Source organism: Phaenicophaeus curvirostris, chromosome 2 (assembly GCF_032191515.1).
Source record: "Phaenicophaeus curvirostris isolate KB17595 chromosome 2, BPBGC_Pcur_1.0, whole genome shotgun sequence".
NCBI lineage: Eukaryota > Metazoa > Chordata > Aves > Cuculiformes > Cuculidae > Phaenicophaeus > Phaenicophaeus curvirostris.
Genome location: NC_091393.1, coordinates 18,401,189 through 18,419,202, shown reverse-complemented (window position 1 = coordinate 18,419,202; position 18,014 = coordinate 18,401,189).

Sequence of the window (18,014 nt, the reverse complement as noted above, 5' to 3'; positions counted from 1 at the left end):
CAGTCAGCACACTTCTATGTTGAATACTCATTTATTTCAAGAATTTCTTGTCTTCTACCATTATGCTTCCAAAAGGCTTCTGAAAATTTAACATCACAACAAATGAATATTGAAAAATCTAAGGTACTCTGAGTATAGCTAAAATGTAGAAAGATTATTAATTACTTACTAAAATTAATTTACTTTGTGTAAACAATGCCAGCACATATCTGTGTGTTTCTATACTACATTCTCTGAAGGTAAATTTCAAGTTACATATATTGAGCCATGGAGGACTGTATTAGAAGTCATTGTCATAAGGACTGTTCTTGCGACTCCAATAGAAACAGATTTTAGAAGGTCTCAAAAGGCATTAGCTCATTTGGATGTTATGCTTGTTAGAAAATAAGTCAAATAGTCAAATAAGATCCCTTTCAGCCTTTCTTGACCTTCTTGATCCTGTGTCATCATCCATCAATCACTCAAGAACTGTACACTGGATGTGGTGTCGTTACAGTCTGCATTATTGAATCTGGGCCTCTGGTACTATAAATAGCACTGTCTTGTTAAAAGCGCTATTTAATTCAATATTAAAACCTACTAGAGTATTCTTCTTAGTATACTTTTAATATTTCCTATGTAATCTTTTTAAAACATAAACAAATCTTATTTTATTTTCTAGGCTAAGCATATGAAAAAAACCACTGCATTTAACTGTTATGTACCTTTCTAAATAAAACTAGGGAACAACACTATGGATCTAATTGAGTTAATTTCATATTTCATGTGGCTGCATGGCAATGACCTCCCGTTGCACTAAGACACCTCTCAAGATGCTCCTCAAAGCAATGAGTTATAGATTTCTGGTGAGCCCCATTTGAATTCTTCCTGGATGGCAGCTAGCCTACATGCCAGACAATTCTCCTGAGTAACAGGAATTAGTTGCTTTGCTGAACTAAATAACTGTTAGAATCATAGACTCATAGAATCATAGAATACTTCGAGTTGGAAGGGATCTTAAAGATCATCCAGTTCCAACCCCCTGCCATGGGCAGGGACACCTCCCACTAGACCAGGCTGCCCAAGGCCCCATCCAACCTGGCCTTGAACACCTCCAGGGATGGGGCAGCCACAGCTTCCCTGGGCAACATGTTCCAGTGCCTCACCACCCTCATGGTCGAAGAATTCTTCCTTATGCCTAGCCTAAATCTGCCCACCTTTCTTGTAGGCCACTTTCAGGTACTGGAAGGTCGCTATAAGGTCTCTTTGGAGCCTTTTCTTCTCCAGGCTGAACAACTCCAACTCTCTTAACATGTCCTCGTGTGGGCAGTTCTCCAGTGCCCTAACCGTCTTTGTAGCACTCCTTAGCCCTCCACACTCTCTGTGGAGTTGGCTCCTTCTGCAGAGGAATGGTTGGACTCAATGATCTGGTGGGTCTCTTCCAACCTGGTTATTCTATGATTCTATGATTCTATATTGTTATACCCCTCTATTGAATTTTTTGGTTTATAAAATCTAGTGCCTGAGAGTCTGCTTGGTGAAACATCTGACTCCAATTTAGGCACAAACTAACACTGGATATCCACATGGAAAGTCTTAATGCCTGAAAGTCTACTTAGAGAACTCTGTAGTGAACTTGTACTGGATGCCCAGGTAGGAATATAAGTGAATTGGATTTAAGTATTATAAACTTTGAAATCTGAGGTAAGTGACATAGGTAATCAAGCATGCACACACAGAATCATAGAATCATAGAACCACCAGGTTGGAAAAGACCCACTGGATCATTGAGTCCAACCATTCCTATCAAACACTAAATTATGCCCCTCAGCACCTCATCCACCCGTCCCTTAAACACCTTCAGGGAAGGTGACTCAACCACCTCCCTGGGCAGCCTGTTCCAGTGCCATAATACTTTGGCTGTAAGTATATATACTTATTTAGCTATAAGTACATATAACACGATTTCCCTTCATGTATTTCCTCCACACAGTAAGTAAATGACTTTTCATCAAACTGTATTAAGTCACACTTTGTTTTAAATTGAAGGTTTATCTAAAAAATCATTCAAGACAGTACCTCAGGACCTGTTTGGCCTTTTTAGCTGCCAGGGTTCTATGTTGACTAATCGTCAACTTGCCTTCAATCCAAACACTCAGATCTCTTTACAGAGGGCTGCTTCCAGACTCTCGACCCCCAACTTGTATGTATAATCATGATTGCCATATCCTAGGTAAAGAATCTCTGTAATGCCTCTATCACTGAGGGAGTTCACAGTTCCTCCTAATTTAGTATCACAGGCAAATTTACTTAATGTACATTTGATACTTCTATATTTTATAAAGATATTAAAAAATATTGGACCTAAAATTGAACACTTGTTACAATATTGAGTTTTCATATCCTACATGTAACACCAAAAAATACTCAATGCTCTGAATATCACTGGAAAATTCAGCTACAAATTCAGCTTTTTTTTTTTTTTTTAATTATAGCACCATGGTAACAATAGGTTATTTGGTCTGACTTCCATTTTTAATTTCCAATGAACTGCTGTATTAATTGTTTAAAATCACAGTATGAAACCCAAGCAATTTTAGTCCCCTACATGCTCATTTCTGCACTAAGCATTTGTTTACTTTTTAGTGACATGCTGTCTAATGTTTAAGATACCAGTTGTCAATAAAAGCAAGAGTTATTAAGACTAGGAGTCAGGATATGACAGCACCTGTATAACAGATTGACATGACTGTGCTATCTGGAGGCTCTGATCTTGATGTTTTTCTGAAGGCTAAATACATCCTTCACATTAGACCGACCTTGCTAGTGTGGTGTGATGGGTTGACTGTGGCTACGCATCAAGTGCCCACCAAAACCACTCTGTCACTCCCTTTTCTCCTAACAAGAGGCTTATGGGTTGAGATAAGGACAGGGTGAGATTATTCACCAGTTACCACAATGGGCAAAATAGGCTTAACTCAAGAAAATTATTTTAATTTATTACGAGAGTAGGGTAACAAGAAACAAAACCAAATCTTAAAACACCTTCCCCCCACCTCTCCCTTCTTTCCAGGCTTAACTTTACTTCCAATTTTCTCTGCCTTTGACCCCTGACCAGTGACTAGTGGGGCTTGTGGTCAATTCAACACACATTGTCTCTGCTGCTCCTTCCTCTCTAAACTCTTCTTCTGTTCCAGTGTGGGGTCCTTCCCATGGGAGATAGTCCCTTGTTAACTGCTCCAGCAAGGGTCTTTGACATTGAGTGCAGCCCTCCAGGAACAGAGTGCTCTAGTGTGGGTAACCAGCACGGTCATAGGTCCCGCCAGGTCATTTGCTTCAGTGCGTGCTCTCCAGGCATTCATAACCTGCTCCAGTGCGTGATCCTCTGCACCATTAACCTCCATTCGGCTGCAAAAGAATTTTTGCTCCAGCATCTGGATCACCTTCCTCTTCTCATCCATCTTCACTTGCCCTTGGTGTCTGCATAGTTGTTTCTCTGACATATACTTACTCCTCTCTTCTGACTGCTATTGCACAGCAGTTTTCTTCCCCTACTTAAACGTTATCACAGAGGTGCTACCTCTGTTGATGATTGGCTTAGCCTTGTCTTTCTGGAAATCCTAACTTCTACTGTTATGTAGAACCTTTTGCAAAATCAGTCTGCTGTAAGTATACTTATCCAAAACTGTTTGCTACACAGCACAAGTGGGCAGCAAAACCCATTTAGTGGAAAATATACACAGTACTGATAATTACTTGCAGTCATTGACATTTGACCCAAAGAACATTAGGTGCAAACAAAAAAGTTCTATTCGGTTGATTTTGGTTTGTTGTGGTTTTTTTCTCAGAAAAAAAAGAAAAAAAAAGAAAAAAATTAAATTGTGCCAAGGAAGGATCACGTGCTCTGACACAGTGTTTTTCCAGTGCATCATCAGTACAGCCAGTATATATCAGATTTATAGGGGAATGAGACCAAAACGAAGTGGAGAATGTTGCTGGCTGATTGAGTCATTTGTCAAGATCATTTCATGAGTTGCTGGTCATGAGGGCAAAGCCAGATAATGAATACAGCCTCCTGTTGTAAGTTACATTTTTCATGTTCATGAAAATCAGTTATTGGCAGATTTAAATTGTTAATGTCTTTTGGGTTAACTTCCTGAATAATTCACAGACCCAACTAAATTTTGAAATACAAAGTTCTATCTGAGCACCATGGACATGAAACCATAACATAAGGATAAACATGTAAACACGGATCAGAAATAAGCTTCAGAGGAAGCAGCCCTTTTCTCATTCCTGAAGGAGTTCAACATTCATAATGAATGTTTGTCTTTTCTGTACTCTATTGTAGTTGCTTCTAGTTCAGGATAGACACAGCAATGTGAAAGATGCAGTAAGCAGTAACAGTGATGGGGCTGTAGGACTTCAGCAGCTACTCTGCTTTTGTGTTACACTGACCCTCACTGTGAAGAGCTTTGGCTGGTGGCAGGCAAGAACCAGGAATAAAAAGAGTTCTCTTGAGCTGAGTTACTATAATCTGATGCTGTGACACATAGGAAGAGGACAATTATAGATATGTAAAGCCAATAAACATGTAGGAAGACTGTTCTACGAGTTAGAAAATCTGCCTTCATTACTTTCTTCCTTTTGAGAAATAAAAACAAACTGTGACTATTTCAGGCCTTTAAAATTTCAGTATTTTAATAAATGCTGTCTCCAAAAGTGCCTACTAACTTTATTTACTTAATGTCTCTAGTTTTAGCCTTATAACTTATTTTTCTTTCTTATTATTTATTTGTTTGCTTTTTTTGTTGTTCTTTTTTCTTCTTAATTATGAACTTTTTAATTTTAAATGTGAACCAAGTTCATAACCTCAGTTCATAAAGCCTATTACACCCCGTATGCTTTCAGGTCGTAATACACTGACAATAAACACAGGATCTTCTCTGCAGGTTTTATGTAGGATTTCACTCAATACAGAAAAAGTGTCACCTGAAACTTCAAAATTATCTTTAAATTTCTCTCTAGCTCACTCTTCACCTTTCTAATTTCAAAACAAATTGCTGTTCTTGAAGAACAATTCTTTCTCCATCCAAGGGTGATACCATATCCATAACTTGCCTCTCCTTTGTTGTTTCATATATGATCAATTTTATGGTTGATAAACAGCTCCTCTTTATATTCTCTTGTTCCAGCAGTGTCCTTCACATGATCAGTGAAAATGTTTTTTGACTAAGACTGCCTTTCCTCAATGAAATCCATGAATTCTTAGTGTGGTGAGTATGAAATTCATAGGATGTGTACCTTCTACAAGAACTGTAAATAAGATGTTCATAACTACTTAGATTCTAAGTGTATTAGCATGCTAGCAGATAGAGTTTATACCATCAATTTAATCAAAGGAAGTTCAGCACTGTCTTTTACTTCACTGTTGAATATTTGCACCTTTCACAGACTTCAAGTGTGGTTTTCAAAATTTCAAGTAGAAAACTGTATTTTTTTTTTCTGTTTAGAAAAAAATGTCAGATTCTTTCTTTTTCCCTTTGCTTCCACAGCATGTCCTGAGTTAGTCACACCCAGCTCTTCTGTACTTATATTGCTGGAATCCAAACAGTAAATAACTCTTCCCTTTCAATAAGATACATTACAGATGTTTTCTGTCTTTTCCCTGAACCCTTTCCACACAGACCTCCAGCCGTTGCTCAGTTTGGTGCTCAACATAATTTCAGGGAACTAGGAGAATTTGCAGTGACAATAGTTAAACTCAATGGCAATGTCATGGTCTGGTGAAAAGTAATTCTTCATTTCATATCAACAATCAATAACCTACCTTTTCACCTTATTTATCAGAGAAACAGAGCGAGAACATTTTGACTAGAGGTGGTAGACATGTAAGTAAGCAGGAAAAAAATAAAAATTTCGCTTATCTTCCTTCTCATCTTTCCTTAAATGTGGAGAAGTTAACTTGGTTAGTCATTAAGCAACCTTCACAAAGAATGAAAAGTTTATTTCTCTCCTGATTTAATTATGAATATCTTAAACTGAAAGAACTACATTTAGTTCTAAGGTCAACATCTGTATTTTCTTATGTTCCAAAGAGTTCTATGTTTTAAAAGAGTATGTACACTTGCACATACTCATGTACACTTTTACATTGCTAAAGCTAAACTGACATGCTTTTTCTGATTTCTTTTTTAGATTTAAGAGTGCATTAATAAGAACAACTTCAGGTCAAAATCAAAGTAAGGCTCTTCAGAATATAAAAATGGATACGTACAAACAGCTTATTTGGTCTGGTTTATAAATAATTGGAATAAATTAATAGAATTATCCAGGACTCTACTCTCCTGTATTAAAGTCCTGAAAGTGTATTCCCCGAAAATTCCAAATTCCATCTCTTAAAGTCACAAATATTCTTTTTTTTTTTTTAATTAAATACTAATTTCACGTTCTGATGATAAACATCTGCAACAAATGAGTAGAATGAGTACAGATTGTGTTCTATATCCAGCAGAGAAGTAGTATTCTGCTAGCAGTGCTCTGCTGAAATAACACTGATGGAGGACTATGACATGTAAACTATATCTTATAAATATGCTATGACCTCTCTCCTTCAAACAATAGTGCTTTTCAATTTTTTCTGGATTTATCTTTTTTAATTTATTTTGAGTATTTGACTAGGAACTAGAGAGATAATGCAACATGAATACACTGTTCAAATTGCATCAAGAGATCAGGACATCCCAATAGCATAAAAGAAAAAAATATTTTTTGGGGAAAAAGGATCAATTTTGCCCATGTGCATTAGAATTAAATATAAAACCCCCTAATAATATGATAGCATTTTTTTCTGAATTGGAAAATATAATGCAAATGATAAAGAGATTAAACTGTTGAATTTGCCAGTTCTGAAACACACTGCCAAGAGGAAATTTCTGCTCTAGGCAGAGAAATACATCTCATGGGAAGAAGGTACTTTATGCCTCACCTCAATTTCTAAAACATGTGTTTCTAATATGCTGCTGAAGGGTAAAATATGTCTCCCAGTAGAATATGACATGATTCTCCTCACTTTATTTTATGCTTCCAATCTACAGCTTCATAGACTGTTCAGAATGGAGCCATGTTGAAATTTATGGTTTCACTCACCTGTAATTTAAATAAACTAGCTGGGTGAAGAGATCCATCCAAGCATGAATAAATATGAAATACGGAAGAATCTTTGTAAGAAATAAATGATATAAACATATTCTTGTTGGCTTCACAATATTATGGGAATATAACTGTAATAAATGCATTGACTATTCTATAAAAGCAACATAATATCACAATATTACTGTTATCATAATTTGGCAGGGTTGTGTTTTGGTTTTCTTTCATTGAATTAAAATGTCCATAGAACATTGTTATATTTTTATCTCCTGGATAAGAGGTCTTTAATAAGACATCTACTGTGGATTAATATTTCTGTAGGGAATAACTATCAAGGATAACTGCTAAGAGAAAAACAGCTTTATGTTTTTGTGCTTGTGATTAGTGAAATATAATCATACTTCTGAGTTTCACAGACTTATGAGTAAAAGAAAGCACAATATGAAAACAGGGTCTTGAATTTGCAGTGTCTATAGTGTCTGTGGTGGCTCTTGTTGTAAAACATCAGGAAATGCACAAAGTTAAAACCAAGCTGCACATAAACATCTTGGTAGACCAAGTGAGGCTGCATGTGAAAAACCAGATCAAAACTAAGGCTCAGAAAATTCCTGTACTCAGTGTTGTGTAAGGGTAAAGGCAACACAGCCTACATCCATAGTTCTCAGAATCTTGCTGAATATCCTTAAGTCATTTTGCCTGTTCAGATGGCATTTATTTATTAAAAGATACTCATTAACAGCTAATTCTAATAAGGATTCCTGAGGCTAGATCCAGGCACATACTTGCAGCTGGTGATATTTAGGCTCTGTATTCTCTGTATTTCTATGTTTTCTATGGAAAACATTAGTAGAACTATGGATTTGTTCTAGTAGCAAAATTCTTCATGGTGAAGTAAGAACCTCTATTACACTGGCTGACATAGCTGAAAAAAATGTGACAAAAAAAGTGATTTATTTCTACATAAGTCCTTGGCACTATGGGTTTAAAACAGAAACAACAAACTTGAAAATGATGTGTTAATTACAGAATTACAGGATCACGGAATTGTTTAGGCTGGAAAAGACCTTTAAGATCATAGAGTGCAATGATAAACCTCACAATGTCAAGTTCACCGCCGAACCATATCGCTAAGCACCACTTCTACACATACCTCCAGGGGTGGTGACTCAACCTCTTCCCTGGGCTGCCTGTTCAAATTCTTGACAACCTTTTCAGTGAAGTAAGTTTTCCTAATACTTAGTCTAAACATCCCCTGATGCAATTTGAGGCCATTTTCTCTTCTCTTATCACTTGTTATTTAGGAGAAGAGAATGACACCTCCCTCTCTACAACCTCCTTTCAGATAGCTCTAAAAAGCAATAGTTTCTTCCGCAGCCTTCTCTCCTCCAGACTAAATAATCCCAGTTCCCTTAGCTGCTCCTCATAAGACTTGCTCTGTAGACCCTTTGTCAGCTTTGTTGCCCTCCTTGCACACGCTCCAGCATTTCAATGTTTTACTTGCAGTAAGGGGCCCAAAACTGAACACAATATTTGAGGTGTCTCCTCACCTGTGTGGAGTACAGGTGAACAATTAAAAGTAATTGTTCTGCATTTCAGCAGATGAGGTGATCTATCTGACCAACAAGAAAATAAAACTTAGTCCAAATTCCAGGAGCAAAGACAGATTCATCAGCATTCTTAATAAAGTTAATTAACTCAGCTTGGATTGTAGTTGAGTCCATGCAGAAAATAAACCTACTGTTTGGCTTCTTCCAGGATTCAAACAAACTTTGTTGGAGATATCTATACATATTCTAAATCTTAATACTATTTCTGGCACCTATACAAGTTTTGAGTTGACCTTAAGACAAATATATTTTTTTTTTATTAACAACTTTCCTTTAAGGTGGTTCTTCATGAGACAAAAGTTTGGCTCCAGTGCTCTGATTTATATTCAGTATTATGTTTTATGCTTGAAATGTCAAATATGGTTGAAGATGAGATATTTATGTTAAATAAAGAAAACTAAGATCACATGTCAACAAAACTTTTTCCTGGCACCCATCAGTAGCAAGCATTTATAAGTCATGAGGAGATTGTTTTCTTTTACTGGTAGGGAAGGCTTCCATAAAACATTCTCATCATTTCTGTGCCTAAAATGCTTCAAAGTGACTTCTAAGTGATAAGGATTTAAGAAAAGATTAATTCATCCCATTATATATGTGACAAAAATGCAAGTATTTTATTTCTTAATCCTCTCCTCTGTACATTTTCCAGGATTACTATAGAAAGAGAAAAAACCAAAGCCATTCCAAGATTTTCAGACTCCATTATACTCTATCACTTTCTTCTCTCTTTAGAGGGATATTTTTCATGAAATATTTAAAACAGTTATTTTCTGAAATGACACTTATTATTCAATGATTTGGAATGAATCAGGAGATAGGGTGGTCACTTTGTGATCAGTAAATTACTTAAAAAAGAAAAAGGTGAGATTGACGACAATCCTGATTCATAAGGAATAATTTGTAGGCATAAATAGGTAGTTAGTATACTAAGATGTTCATTAATTTCACAGTTTCTCAGCCATTTTTGAAACTGTCTTCTAGGAAAACATCCTGTTTCCTTAAAAAGTATCCCTAATGTAACTAGGACAAAAGTCATACTGGAACACCTTCAGAATATTTGTAGTAAAAGCATTTAGTAATTAAGTACTTGGATTAAACTTAAATCTTACCCAAAAATTAATCTTTAGAGAAAAGAACAAATCACTGCACTGTTGAAAGAGCCTGGAAATATAGCTACAAATGGAGAGATGCTATTTTGAAAGTAATCAATGTATTAGCTTAAGAAAAAAACAGACAAAACATATATGGCTGATATATAAATAATGTGCTTGTTTCTGGAAAATATAATAGATAGCTCAAGAGTTGTTATCTCTGTGAAAATACTGGGTTTTTTTAATGCTGCCATGGTCCTTGTTAGTCTGAGGTAGCAGTCCCATAGAGGAAAGCTGAGGAGTTTAGGCCTGTCCACAACTAATCAATACTTCAACTAATCAGCTTCTATATAAATGCTTGTTGTGTATAAAAATTGCTGTGAGAATAGTCTGAGTCCTGTGTTTCCAATCATTAAACTTGTTTTGATGCTATCATCTGAATCAGTAATTCTGCTGGGATTCCATATGTCAGATATCTTGGTTAAATGACCTTGGTCTATGAATCAGCATTTTTAGAAACAAAAATCTGAAATCTACTGTGAAGTCAATAGTTTGTTCCAGAGGTACAGAGTACTGTGGAGAGATAGGTTTCAGTTCATGAGGTCAATGTTAGCTTGTATCTGGTCTTTACTGCAACATACTCCCACCAAACATTATGAAGATTTGCTTCACTTCATACAGTTGTCGAAAAATAAGAATTATGTAGCTGATTGGATTAATTAATGCATTTTGTAAGGGACAAATTCTACCTTGCTGTTGAATGAGTGCCTAGAGGATGGGAATGCAAGAGAATCTACTCTAAACAGCCAGATTCATTGCAACAATCAAGTACAGCTTATGTCCAAGGAGCACAGAGAAGGCAAGGACTAATTCAGCACTTCCTCTGGGCTGTCTGTTCTTCTACCTGTCCAGTCGTGCAGCACTATTGACTCAGCTAAGGATCCTAAGAAGTATTTTATACAGACTAACATTGATGTGACTTTGTCACCAAGCCTGGAAGAAGCTATAAGCATTAATCAGCACTGTATCTATATCAATAGCCATTCATTCCAGTGCCTGGCTATGTATATTTTTAATTTTTTATAATGTATACTCACAGAGGCTATGTCCACTCTAGTAAATGAAAGGCACTGAGACTGATTGGCAGAGCTCAGCTTGTGTTTCCACAGCTAAACTTTCTTGCTGTCCAAAAGAGAGTGACTTCCCATCCAAATTGCCTTTTGCAATAATATGTAGCCTGTGCTAATTCCTGAACCCTGCCTGGACATTGGCCATGGGATTTCTAAAGAGCTTGAGCCAAAATAAAGCGTGGAATATGCTAACAGCTTACCAGCTTTCCATGATAGGAACTCATTGTACTTATACCCAGAAATTAGTCCTAGCTTTGTTTCTGATAATTCTGTGCCAATCTGTGAATCTAATCCCAACAAGAAGAATTAAGGATGAATGGGTTACTTTGATGGTAAGGATACGTACTTGCTATTCTGAAAATAAAATAAAAATAAAAATATAAGAGAGCAAATTACTCTTCCTAAAGAAGAATTTTATAAAAGAGAAGGTCTGGCAAAAGTAACAAGAGATTTTTGCACTCAGCAGGGCAAGATTCTTCAGTGTGGTAGAAAAGCCCAGGAGAATTTGCTAGTTAAACTTCCTTATAGATTCAGGGATTCTCTGTAGTAAGGTAATTTACCTATTTAAGACCTCTAGGGGAGCCAAGTATATCTTTTTAAACAGAATTTCATCTGAAATTAGGCTCCTTCACTGACATTTACACCTACTGAGAAAAAGGGATTTAAATGTTGGCACCAGTTTTTCATGTGAACTGTTTAATTAAATTGCTGAGGCAGTAGGAGCAAAGACATGTGCAAAGCAAGCTGGACCATAGTAAGGTTACATTTGTATAAATTCTGAAGTACATAGTCTTAATCGTAAGTGTGAAGAACTATATAAATGATTAGGTTTCAGATTCAAAGCCAGAGGGAAAACTGCTTGTCATTCCGTGACGGAGTTTTCCTGCTCACAGCACGAGCATATGAATGCTGTTTACGCAGAAGTGAACAGTGATCTGCAAAATTGGTTATAGGCAAGAAAAAGTCAATAGAGTGACTGGCCATGTGAATGCATAGGAACCATCCTTGAAAATACGTTCTTAATCCTCAGATTTGCATATTTTCAGGCCACAGCACCCGCTGGGTGACCGGATTTGCTTCTGAGGCAGTTCATTATGCCACTAGTGTACTTCCATAAGGAAATTATAAGGTCATTCTTACTATGAATCTTTTTTGCCATCAAAGATGAAGGATTTTATATGGTTTCATAGAGCTGATGGTCATTCATCTGCACCTAACACTGTCCAACATGCCACCTTGGGGCTTCAGCTGCTCCCTCAGAATGGCACAAGCCTTCCCTGTATCCGTTGTCAACCATGTCTTGAATACCTTCATTGTTTGAGAAAATTAACCGAGCTTGAATAGCTAATGTAGATTGTTGAACTATGTTCTCCTGAGGATGATGGGACAAGAACGGTTCTGTTTTTTACGTCCTAAATAGTCAATTCCAGTTTTAAAGATTCTTCATGTTCTTTGCTCTGCTAACTGCAGCATTCACTTGAATAACTAGCTAGAGACACAACCTATCCTTCAAGGCTGAACATACAAATTTTAGTAAGATTTAGAACCGGCATCTAGAAGTCATACACTTTTACTTGGGAATGCAAGTGTCTTGTGAAGTGTTACAGAGTTTGACTGAGCAACTTTTATGATGATACAGATTGTTCTTTTCCTTTTCAAACACTTACTAAAAATCTTGCTTGCTGGCCTTCATTTTTTATCATGGGCAAATTATATTAATTCCCATTGGTATTTCCCTTGAACACTTCCAGCCATCCATGACTCAACGGGAAAGAGTCTTGTAAGTTTTCAGGACTATTATATGTGCAGGAGCCCCTTCAGGGCAGAGCTTCAGACAGCTTTTCTGATCATTGTTGGGTGGTCATGCTCTGTCTGAACAACATACCCACAAACTGTAAAAGTGCCAGAGGGAGCAGTTAGAAATGTAAGGATTATTATTTCACAAGAAAAAGGCATAGAAATGCATTTGAATAGGCAGTGCTCTGGTGAACCTTATTTCCTGGCAAGCTGCCATGCTCAGTTACAGAGACTGTATTTAATACTCTGCTTGCCTGAATAAGCAATGCTTTCTAGTCTGCAGATTAGTTATCATTAAAATACACAGGGACATGGCCTATTTTTCATAGCAGATATCCTGTAAATCAGCAAAGATTAAACAATTTCAGTAAACAAATAATCCATGTGAATTCTCTGGGTTTGGGAAATATCCCTTTTCCATGATTTTAAAGCAACTTCTCTATCTAAAATTAACTGTATATACAACAACCAGTCTGCCACATCTGCATAAGAGATCTTAAACCATATTATTTTTCATATTTTATTATTTTCTGGTCCTGATCTGAAAATGCAAAATGGCTGAATCTTGGAATGAAATTTACAGACTTTAGAGGCCTCCAGAGAAAATGGAAGAAAAGTCTCTGTAATTGGGAGAGTGGAAAATAAAAAAAAACACTGGATATAAAACATCTTTTTAAAGCAATAATTTCCAAATGAGGAAAAATATATTGAATTTCATAATTAATGAGTTACCTTTTTTTGGTGGACATAATAGAATTGTCCAAAGAATTTGTGAAGAATTGGACAACTAAGTATGAAAAAGTTGTGTGTGACTTTACACATACCTCTTTACATAGAATTATTGTTAATATTTTATTAAAATTATAATATCTTAAAATTCCATTTTTACTACTACTGTACCAATAATTTTTTTTTCCCTTATTCTCTGCCATGAGTAGAATGCAATTAAGTAATATTCACCAGGATACAATCCTTTTCCATTTCATCTACAATATTTTTTTCTGTTCCTAACAGCAACCCTGACTTTGGATGATGCATAGGATCACCTAAAATAGAGAGTCATTGTATACAATTTATAAATGCATTGTACTGTACTGAATAATGATTAATTCATGATTCTGAGGCTATATTCATATAAGCAAAAGTTTTATGCTGTCACTTTTATGAGTAAAAATATTGTTAAAATGCAAGACTAACTACTTTCTATAATGAGCCATGAAAATATCAAGGAAATAGTGCCGAGACTGTCACATCTTTCAAATCTCCAATAGCATGACAATCAGCAAAATAATCTGAGCCATATTGTTTTGTTGTTAAAGGTTTGATTGAGAAGAGATTGATTCTAGAGTTGCCATCCTATCTTCAGGAATTTAGGCTCTAAATCCTAATGTATTTCTTCAGAATTTATAGATAACTTTTCAAGTGTTCCATAATAACTTCAGTACATATTTAGAAGTTGTATTGACAACTAAGACTTAAAATATTCAATGAACTTCAGGCTTCTCATAGGCTTTTCACTGAATATTATCAGCAAATATTTAATAATTTACATGAGTAGTGCCTTGCTAAGTATTCTGTCAGCTTTATTTATCATCTGAGTGATTAGAAAGTTGACCAGTGGAGTTCAGTATCATGAATTTATGGGGAAAATCCCAGATTTTTTTCTAATGTAGAAGGCTTCCATTGAAACATTAATGGACTCTCTGTTTACTGATTTGACTTACTGCTCTTCAGGGACTATCACATCACTTCTTTATTTTTTTTTATCCCACATTTCTTGTCTTCTTCTGTCAATGTATCAACTCAACCTTAGAGTAACACTTGTTTAGCCATTTTGCCAGCATTTTCCAAGATGCACTCCTTTTTGAGGTCTAAAGAGAGTTACATCCAGGGAGCCTGTGTATTTAATATAGACTGTACCTTTGTGCAGTAAGCTCTGCAACTTTTTGTTAATACTACTTCCTTTATCTCAAATTTGAAGAAAATATAATCCAGTCAGAAAATAAGATATACTTGGTATTAAAGATAGTTTTAGCTGCTTCTGATCATGTTAGGAAATGGAGAAATGAACAGATTATAGGACATAGCTACAGATGGACAAATATTGCCTGTCTGGTAAAAGTAAGAAAATATTTTATGATACAGAGATCACTTCTCTACTTTCTGTCCAAAGTATTTGTCTATAAGGAGACACATGAGGCTTATCATGCATGACATCAGAAAACATTTTACTTATAGCCCACTGCTTAAAAACATTAGACCATATATTTCACATATCTTTAAACATTCAGAGTAGTCTTGTGTACTGAGAGTTTTGCAGCAGAATGTTCCTTCTTATAAACATGTCAGGATACTTGGTGGACTAACACTGTTGAAAGTCATTTTAAACATATAATATGAGAAACACATCTGATAAAATTAATTGAGAATTAATTTTATCTCTCTCCTTATTTTTAGGTAGGTCTTTTTCCTTGATATGTTGTCACAAATTCATCAGTAAAATGACCTGGAGCTCATCACATCAAATGTGCTTTCTAATGCTTTTATATTTCATTATCTGACTATAATATACATTTATCTTTTCCACTAGTTCTTTCCTTGTTTTTCCTGCTAGCAACAGGAATTTGCTTTTTTTGTCTTTTCCAGTTGCTTTTTTCCTACCTAATGTATTAAGATATTTGCAGTCACATTGGACACATTTTGTCTCCCTTTCTCTATTTCTTAGTGCTTTACCTTACTGCGTCCTAATTATACTGCCTTTTAGAATTCCCTGATTGGAGTATTAGTTCAATACTAACTCACATTGAAGAGTATCTCCCACTGAGTCAGTAACACTAAAAAACTTGCTGTAATACTGAAGTGTTCCTTGGAGGTCTCCAAGTCTACTATTAATTCAACCTGAATCTGCTTAGCTTTTCAGGTCTGATAGGATTACAATCCATGGTGGCACAACTGCCTGAATTCATAAGAAAACTGTAGGAGATTTGATAGCGTGTTTATGAAGAAAATAGTCTTCTATTGGATGAATGGAAGAATGGTGAGCCTAAGAGGGATTAACTAAAAATATTCATTAAAAATAATTATTTAATAAAAAAGTTTATAGTAATATTTTCTTTTTGAGCTGTGGAATGATATTAAAAATATCTGTTAAAATATGTTTCATGTGGAAATATCAGTGTATCATTGGAACAAGATGCCCAGGGAAATGATTGTGTCACCATCCCTGGAGGTATTTAAAAGACACATTGATGTGGCACTTAGGGACATGTTTTAGTAGTGGGCTTAGAAGTGTTAGGTTTCAAGTTGGACTCTATGATTTTATAGGACTTTTCCAACTTAAATATCTCTGTGATTCTGTGATTTAAACTTTATAAGAAAAAATGATTTGTCAATTTCTTACACAGTGCACACATAAATATATATGTTTCAGATGATAAAGAATGAAGAGAACATTTTGCATATTATAAAGTTCAAGTTATATCTGTAATGTCTGAAGTCACGTATATTCTTTTAAAATTATCTTGATATTTACTAATGCACCTAAACTAAGCAGAAGAACTGCTACAAATTATATCTGGATAACCTTGATAATCTAGCTCTAAATTTACACAAGCTAAAAGATATTTTCCTTATCATTTTACTACAAGTTCTCTTTAAGAGCATGGATGGTGTCAGTGATTCTATACACTGAAAACGTAGTAGTAAAAGATTGAAGAAAACCTTAATGGTCTTTGAGAAAACCTTAAGGATCCTTGAACACAATAACATATGAAGAAAAAGGAAAAATAATAGCAGTAGTAGCTGTCTTGGTTGTGGCAGGTCTTGCTAGAACAAGAAAGGTAACTTCCTGGCACCCCATGAACTGAGTTGCGCTAATTCTATTTGGTAAAGTTTACAACAGATTAGCAATTGAAGCAAGGGTCCACAGAAGGACTCCTTCTCTGCTAAGTCTGTTAAGCAGGATATAAACATAATTTACCAATATTTTGCAGAACTCATTCCTTGAACTTTCATATTTTGAGATTTACATTAACTCTTCTCAAGTATATGAAAAAATACTTGAGCTACTTTTGGAGATCCAATTATCATTTAGAATACACCATGTGAGTTCGTGTACTTCACAAAAAAATAAAATCCAGTCATTTTTCTCATTTGTAGTTGTAAAGTTATGATGCCTGCCTCTTATAATAGCACTTCTAAACAGAAAATCTCAAGGTCTTTAACACAGGAAACCAGTGCTAATTCTTTAAATAATTGCACTAAATGTATTCCTGAAATTGTGGACAAATGAAAGCTGCTTTTATGTCTTTTTTTTCTCCCACAGTAGAGGTAACATATACCACTTTGCAACATTGACACATCAGTTATAGTTACTGTACAGTCTTTTTATATTGTTTTTTTCTTTTTATGAATTTGAATATCCATCGAGGATCTCCAAGTAATGCCACTCAATTGATGAAGAGACTCGTTTACTAGGTGCTCTGACTGCAGCTGCTTTTTAGCAATGGCATACCATAAACCTTAATTTATCTGATATTATAGTGCCATCATACTCCTCAATTTCACTATAATGAATTAAGGTACGATACCGCTAGGGTCTCCAAGCCTTTATTTCTGATGTAAAAGAGAATATGTTGTTATTTCACTCCTTCATTTCTATTTTCTGCTTAGTTAATGCATTAAAAATTTAGACACCACAAGTTTGTGTGAAAAAAGAGGATTATAAGGTGTACTTTCTTTTACATAGAGCTAATATTTATCCATTTTTTAACTGTTTCTCTCTGTCTTTTTGCTGTTCTTGTAGTAAATTTTACCCCTGTAAAGAGCAAAAATAATTGCTATGCATGTGTAACAAAATGTACTGGTTAAAAGGCTTTACTCAAGTTTTTTTTAGTTTGCTCAAGTTTTGTATTACATTTTTTTCCATAGGTACAAAACTTTTTTTTGGTAGCTTTTCCTTATTTCTAATTCTGCATTATAAAATGTGTGGTGGTATAATAGCAGAAACAAAGCTGTATTGTTACAGGAAGATAAGAGCAACAAGGTTGGTTTTGAAGTCTTGTATATATATATGTCCTGTTCTTTTTCAGAAAGATTTTTATCACTTTGATAATATTCTAGTAGGTTGCCTGAAACAAAAAAGAGGGAAAACCTTTTCCTGAATGTTGTTCAGTTGTATCACTGTTTTGTGGTGGGATGATTGAGGAAAAAGACATATTTTAGAAGGAAGTCTTAAGCCAAATTTTAATCAAAATGTG